Raw genomic sequence first — 8,388 nt, 5'->3', positions numbered from 1 at the left:
ATGATGGCGGCTTACAGGCGAGCTGTATCTGACGTGGCGGGTTATTTTCATGGGTACCAGGTTGATCATATTGATCGGCGACTCAACGAAGCAGCTGATGCCCTCTCGCGACTCGGCTCGCAGAGAAAGCCGGTCCCCCTAATGTTTTTTTGGATATCTTGCATAAACCGTCTGTGACTATAACCACGGAGGAGGAATTGGCGATACCGGATCCCGAGTCTCAGCTTGTGGCGGCTCTCCATGCCATTCCGGATTGGGCTCTTCCTTATCTGGCTTATCTCGCTCGTGGCGAGTTACCCACCGACGAAGTTTTGGCTCGCCAGATCGTTCGACGTAGCAAATCCCCGGTCATCATTAATGGCGAGTTATATAAACGAAGTGCTTCAGGGGTGTTTCAGCGGTGCGTTTCTTCCGAGGAAGGATGCGTAATCCTAAATGACATCCATTCTGGAGACTGCGGGCATCACGCCGGGTCACGTTCTTTGGTATCAAAAGCTTTTCGACATGGTTTCTTCTGGTTGACGGCTCATGCAGATGCAGAAGATATAGTACGACGGTGTGAGGGGTGCCAACGATATGGGAGACAGGCTCATGTGCCGGCTCAAGAATTGAGGATGATTCCCATTACTTGGCCTTTCGCGGTCTGGGGGCTGGACATGGTCGGTCCCTTTAAAATGTCTTCTAACAAGAAAACTCACTTATTGGTGGCGGTTGATAAGTTCACTAAATGGGTTGAAGCGGAACCTGTTGGAGCTTGCGATGCGGAAACCGTGGTCAAATTTCTGAAAAAGCTAATTTTCCGTTTTGGATATCCGCACAGTATTATCACGGACAATGGTACTAACTTGTCCCAAGGAGCGATGCTGGATTTTTATCGTCGAGAGCATATCCGGGTTGATGTTTCTGCAGTTGCTCACCCGCAGTCCAACCGGCAGGCAGAACGGGCGAATCAAGAAGTCTTGCGAGGGATTAAACCTCGGTTGATGGTTCCCCTGGAAAGAACTCCAGGGTGTTGGGTTGAGGAACTACCTTCGGTATTGTGGAGCATCCGGACCACCCCGAATCGATCCACGGGGTTCACCCCTTTTTTTTTGGTCTATGGAGCAGAAGCTGTCCTTCCTACTAACATAAGACATGATTCTCTTAGAGTCGCCGCATATGTGGAACAAGATAATGAGTTGGCGCGTCAGGATTCCTTGGATGCCTTGGAAGAGGTGCATGACCTAGCGGCGGCTCGTTCGGCTATCTATCACCAAGATCTGCGGCGTTATCATAGTCGCCGGGTTAAGAGCCGGACCTTTCAGGAGGGCGAGTTGGTACTTCGTCTGATACAGGATCGGGCAGGCATGCATAAGCTCTCGCCCCCTTGGGAAGGGCCTTTCATCGTCAGCAAGAACCTCCGCAATGGCTCTTATTATTTGATGGATCTTCGGCCTGACCGACCGACTACAGAGGCTGAGTCAACTCACCCCTGGAATATTGCTGATTTGCGACCTTACTACACTTTAGCTCTTAGAAGCTACATGCTTTGTAAGTTTTTCAGTTTCATTATGAAGTAATAAAATATTCTCCGACTTGGGGTCTTTTTCTTTAAAAAGAACGTGATTTGTGTCATCCTGTTGCGACCTTATGAGCCGACAAAACCTGCATTTAGGGTGGGTGCACGAGCTTTCTGACTCGCCTCCCCCTGTCGCGACCGTATGAGCCGACGAAACCTGCATTTAGGGTGGGTGCACGAGCTTTCTGACTCGCCTCCCCCTGTCGCGACCATATGAGCCGACGAAACTTGCATTTAGGGTGGGTGCACGAGCTTTCTGACTCGCCTCCCCCTGTCGCGACCGTATGAGCCGACGAAACTTGCATTTAGGGTGGGTGCACGAGCTTTCTGACTCGCCTCCCCCTGTTGCGACCATATGAGCCGACGAAACTTGCATTTAGGATGGGTGCACGAGCTTTCTGACTCGCCTCCCCCTGTCGCGACCGTATGAGCCGACGAAAATTGCATTTAGGGTGGGTGCACGAGCTTTCTGACTCGCCTCCCCCTGTCGCGACCGTATGAGCCGACGAAACTTGCATTTAGGGTGGGTGCACGAGCTTTCTGACTCGCCTCCCCCTGTCGCGACCGTATGAGCCGACGGAACATGCATTTAGGGTGGGTGCACGAACTTTCTGACTCGCCTCCCCCTCTCGCGACCGTATGAGCCGACGAAACCTGCATTTAGGGTGGGTGCACGAGCTTTCTGACTCGCCTCCCCGTGTCGCGACCTTATGAGCCGACGAAACCTGCATTTAGGGTGGGTGCACGAGCCTTCTGACTCGCCTCCCCCTGTCGCGACCGTATGAGCCGACGAAACATGCATTTAGGGTGGGTACACGAGCTTTCTGACTCGCCTCCCCATGTCGCGACCGTATGAGCCGACGACACCTGCATTTAGGGTGGGTGCACGAGCTTTCTGACTCGCCTCCCCCTGTCGCGATCGTATGAGCCGACGAAACCTGCATTTAGGGTGGGTGCACGAGCTTTCTGACTCGCCTCCCCCTGTCGCGACCGTATGAGCCGACGAAACCTGCATTTAGGGTGGGTGCACGAGCTTTCTGACTCGCCTCCCCCTGTCACGACCGTATGAGCCGACGAAACCTGCATTTAGGGTGGGTGCACGAGCTTTCTGACTCGCCTCCCCCTGTCGTGACCGTATGAGCCGACGAAACCTGCATTTAGGGTGGGTGCACGAGCTTTCTGACTCGCCTCCCCCTGTCGCGACCGTATGAGCCGACGAAACCTGCATTTAGGGTGGGTACACGAGCTTTCTGACTCGCCTCCCCCTGTCGCGACCGTATGAGCCGACGACACCTGCATTTAGGGTGGGTGCACGAGCTTTCTGACTCGCCTCCCCCTGTCCCGACCGTATGAGCCGACGAAACCTGGATTTAGGGTGGGTGCACGAGCTTTCTGACTCGCCTCCCCCTGTCGCGACCGTATGAGCCGACGAAACCTGCATTTAGGGTGGGTCCACGAGCTTTCTGACTCGCCTCCCCCTGTCGCGACCGTATGAGCCGACGAAACCTGTATTTAGGGTGCGTGCACGAGCTTTCTGACTCGCCTCCCCCTGTCGCGACCGTATGAGCCGACGAAACATGCATTTAGGGTGGGTGCACGAGCTTTCTGACTCGCCTCCCCCTGTCACGACCGTATGAGCCGACGAAACCTGCATTTAGGGTGGGTGCACGAGCTTTCTGACTCGCCTCCCCCTGTCGCGATCGTATGAGCCGACGAAACCTGCATTTAGGGTGGGTGCACGAGCTTTCTGACTCGCCTCCCCCTGTCGCGACCGTATGAGCCGACGAAACCTGCATTTAGGGTGGGTACACGAGCTTTCTGACTCGCCTCCCCCTGTCGCGACCGTATGAGCCGACGACACCTGCATTTAGGGTGGGTGCACGAGCTTTCTGACTCGCCTCCCTCTGTCGCGACCGTATGAGCCGACGAAACCTGGATTTAGGGTGGGTGCACGAGCTTTCTGACTCGCCTCCCCCTGTCGCGACCGTATGAGCCGACGAAACCTGCATTTAGGGTGGGTACACGAGCTTTCTGACTCGCCTCCCCCTGTCGCGACCGTATGAGCCGACGAAACCTGCATTTAGGGTGGGTGCACGAGCTTTGTGACTCGCCTCCCGCTGTCGCGACCGTATGAGCCGACGAAACCTGCATTTAGGGTGGGTGCACGAGCTTTCTGACTTGGCTCCCCCTGTCGCCACCGTATGAGCCGACGAAATTACTCTTGTTTAATCTTGAAGTGTTTTTGTCCTTTCTGCATATTTGTTGAAACTATTCGTAGTTCATTTGTTTCCGCAGATGATGTGCTCAAAGTTTAAAACAGGAGGGTGTTAAGATTTGTTTCATCCTTGGCGGATTAAGCATTATAGGAGATTCTTATAAAGGCGGATCAAATATTTCAAATCGCCTCAAAAGGCGATATAAGGGTTTTTCTTGAAGATGTCATCCAAAAATAGTACTGACTATTACATGGCTCGCCGGCCAAATTCAGGAAAGTCTACTTCGCTAAGTCCTGGCGTGAGCTCTGACCAACTTCGATTTGTAAATCGCCCAACACCCAATTGCATCTGGCCAAAGCAGCAAAGTCGTCTTCATCGGTCAAAATTGAGGCCAAATCGGCTTCCCAGTCGAAAGGATTCTTGGGTCGCCGAGGAATTAGGTTGGTCACCACGAAGGCTGGCGGGCTGATTTTCTTATTCTTACTGTCATAAGCCGCCTGATACTTCGTTAAATCAAGACTCGCGGCGAGTCGAGTTGCAGCCAACCGAGGATCTTTGACAACTCTCTGGTAATCCTCTTCAACAAACTCCGATCCATCATCTTTAAGCTGAGGGAAGCCAGCGGCTACTTCTTCCAAGTTGATCTCTGGGGCATACGCTAAGCAGCGACTCAGGGCCGTCAGGACGCCTTTCCGGGCGGCTGACCGAGTTAACTCGCCAATCTAGGGAGGGAGCGTGGACAGACACCCAAGTACCTTCTTGATGGAAGTAATGGGCTCCTTTGCACCCATTACAGCCTTGACGGTCAACACACTGCCTGTGTACAGTTGCTCTGTCAGCGTATAAATCGCCTTCAGCATCAACACGCAGTCTTCTTGCAGGTTGGAAACTCTTGGACCTGGAATTTGATAACCAGTAACTTAACATCAGTAATTTGGCCTAAAGGAGGGGACAAGGTTGGAGATTTAGGTAAGACTTACCAAAGATGGCTTGCGTCATGTTAGAGATATGACGTTTTAAACCGGTCAACTCCTGTTGAACAGTCGCCAGCTTCGCTTCAGCTTTTTCTGCTCTCTTCAAAGCCGTGTTTTGGTCAGCTTGAGTTTTTTCTAACTCGGCTTTGAGTTTTTCCAGTTCAACTAGAGCCAATTTATATTTATCTTCTGACTGAGTTCGGGCGTCTTGTTGTTCAGCCAAGTTTTTCCTTAAGTCGCCCAGCGCCAGTTCGGTCTGAGCAAGGTTTTCCTATTGAAAGTTTAAAATAAAGACAAGTCTCAGAATTATTGCAAGGCAATACCCCTAACCCTTGGGGGCTAATGTATAATTTCTCAAGGAAAATTATACAGAAATCAAGACCCGGCTCATCTTTTTACGGATGACCCGGCCCTTGGGGGTTACTAGTCGCGAAGCTTTTTCTAATTTTTTTTAAGACCCGGCTCATCTTCTTACTGATGACCCGGCCCTTGGGGGTTACTGGTCGCGAAGCTTTTTCTAAATTTTTTAAGACCCGGCTCATCTTTTTACTGATGACCCAGCACTTGGGGGTTACTGGGAATAGTATAGAGTATAAAGTTTACCTCATGTTTGTTGCTTAACATCTTTAGCAGATTTTTCTCCATCTCATAGCTCGCTTCCAGGCGACTTGCGAAGCCAGAACAGAGTTCTTTAAACTCTAGATTTGCATAGTCGGAAAGCTTCGCCTTGGAGAGCCCAGACTCGGGGATTGCCTGAGAGGAGGATGCTACGTGTTTGGACAGAACTGTCGCCGCCGGCTTGGAAAAGCCAGAACCAGTAATGACTACAACATCTGGGTCATCCGCTGTCGTCAATACGTTCGGCGATTTAGGGGCATCCGCTGTTCCTTTCGGCGACTCAGGAAGATCCACTTGAATTGCCGGCTCAGCTTGACCCGGATCCACTTGATTTCCTTGGAAGTTCGGAAGTTGCATCAGGGATGGATCCACTGGTTTTCCTTTTTTTCGCTTGTGCCCTAACAAAAGGAGATAAGCGTGTTAAGGAATTGAAAAGATCGTTATTCTCAAAGGTCAAGGCAAAAGACTTACCCCGGAACTCGAATCATTGGTGGAAGTGTTGACATCACTGAGTCGCCGGAAGAGGGGGGAGAATTCTGCAGGAATTATACATCAATAATACAGGCGGGTCGCAGATGTAATCCAAAGCAGCACGAACAATGGTTGCTCATATAAAAAAAAGGGGTACCTCGCTTGGTTTTCTTTTGTTTGTTGCTGGCAAGCCAGATATCAGATCGCCAGAGTGACTTCGTGTCTTCCGGTTTGAGGCGTGCTGTGTTTTCTTCAGCAAGAAATTTGGGTCCAAATGGGCATTTGGATGTGAGAAGGGGACTTTCCCACATATTCGCCGGGCCGGCTTAGGTGGAGAAGGAGATGAATCGGAGGAAACAGAAATTACCTCAACAGAGTCTTCTTGGCTTTCGTTATCTTCATTCTATTACAAGAAGAGTGAGAGATATAAATAAAAGGTCAAAAGTAATAGGTGGCGAGTGAAAAGAGGACGGATTGGTACCTCTGAAAGTGCGTCACCGACTTGAGATTCGTCGACTTCAGATGGCTCAGCCGCAGCAGATTTACCTTTGCCCTTGTTTTTCTTAGAGGGCGGTTTAGCAGTCTTCATGGCTTGCTTTTTAGGTCTCCTGGACCAGAACTTGTCGCCTTTCTGGAAAGATACATGGTATGAAGTCATGATGGCAATAAAACAGAAGGAATACAATCAAGGGCGGGTCAGCTTTGGTTACCTTGGGCGCCGGGTTAATCTTGCAGAAGGGCTTAAGGCCGATTTGGCCGCACTTTCCTCCGGGCTCGCCGGTCAGCTTTTTGATGATGGCAACAATGTCTTTTTCTATTAATGTTGTGTGAAAGTAGCATTGGGGGTGATCCAGAGTGCCGTCAAATTCACACATTAGACCATCTCGGCGGCTTAGAGGAAGAATCCGCCATTCGACCCAGCAGCGGATCAGGTCAACCCCGGTAAGACCATTGTTCGTCAGGGATCTCAGTTCAGACAATATTGGGATGAACTCCGACTCTTCTTCCTCGGTGAGCTTATCGGGGAGCTTGAAGTTAACCGGGAGGCGGGTTGGCCTGTAGCCCAGAAGCTTGTTCTCACCAGCAGGGGACGTTTCTTGACAATAAAACCAAGATTCACCCTAACCTTTGGGATGGCTAGGCATGGTGAGTGAAGGAAACGGACTATCCCTACGGCACTGGACGTTGACACCGCCGAGTTCCAAACTGGGGCCGTTGTGGAATTCCGTCTGGCGATTCACATGGAAAAAGTGCCAGAACAGAGGAACGGAAGGCTCGATCCGCAGATAAGCTTCGCAAAGGACTTGGAACTGGCTCAAGTTGCTTATGGAATTGGGTCCCAAATCCTGGAGTCGGACGTTCATGAAGGTCAAAGCGTCCCTAAGAAATTTGGATCCGGGCGGCTTAAAACCCCGTTCCAAGTGTTCCACAAAGACTACTATTTCCCCTTCTTTGGGGTTGGGGAGATCTTCTCCCAACCCGGTGCGCCATCCAATGACATCTTGAGGATCCAAACAGCCCGCTTTCACGTAATTAGCTAAGACAGCATCATCAACTTTGGTAGGAAGCCAATCGCTCTTGAAAACGGCACCCATGCTACAAATAGGTAGAAGTATGGTATTACATGTCTTGAACATCTACTATGTGAATCGGGATCAGTTCATGTTAACCCGCCAGACTAAGAGGCCGGGTTGGGTTGATATGGCGACTTATGGAAGCAGGGCTATTTCCAAAGGCTATATTACTGTGGATGGTAAAATCTATTCGTTCCGAAGCACTAAGGGGGGGATGAAGGTTACAAACAGTTTTTTACAAACAGTGAATGAGGAATGGATCTGCCGAACAGATATAGAACCTACGAATATGGCTGAGCATGAACAATGTATTATCAGGTGACGCCCCTCGTTTGGAGAAGACATTGTATTCAGAAATTCGCAAATACAGCGAATGGTTAAAATTATTCAAGGCACTGGCTACCCTAGCGGTGCTCGTACTAATCGATTCGAGGGAAATGAATGACTACGAGCGGAAGGCTTCAAAGCTACGGCAATGGCGGAAATACAAGCAAGGAATAAACCTACGCCTAAGAGGGGGAATGAGGGCCTAACCTGATGCTCTCGATCAAAGAAGACCGGCGGTGACGGAGATCCCTGGAGAAGCGCGCGGGTCCCAACGAACGAAGAGGCCTTCGGCGGCGGCGGAGCTCGGGGCGAGCAACGAGGTTGCCGGTGATGATGCGATGGACAATGACGGTGGACGGATCGACCGAGGTGCGAAGCTTGACGACGGCGACGGCTTGCGGGCGGCATTGATGCTCCTCGACCAAGGTGCGAAGCTTGACGGCGGCGACGGCTTGCGGGCGGCACTGATGCTCCTCGAACGGGGGCAGAAGTTGCGGCCGGCGGCGGAGCCCTCGGGAAGCGATGCGGTCTTTTGCTGCGATAATGGGGGGGACTGACGAGACTGGTAGGTGGCCAGTGCCAGCCCTGTCCCTTCCGCCTATTTATCAGGGCGGGCGCTGGAATCGAGGCGCCGTGAGCGGGAACCGTTG

This window comes from Hordeum vulgare, chromosome 2H, assembly GCF_904849725.1.
Source record: "Hordeum vulgare subsp. vulgare chromosome 2H, MorexV3_pseudomolecules_assembly, whole genome shotgun sequence".
Classification (NCBI taxonomy): domain Eukaryota; kingdom Viridiplantae; phylum Streptophyta; class Magnoliopsida; order Poales; family Poaceae; genus Hordeum; species Hordeum vulgare.
Note: the sequence above shows the minus strand (reverse complement) of the source record.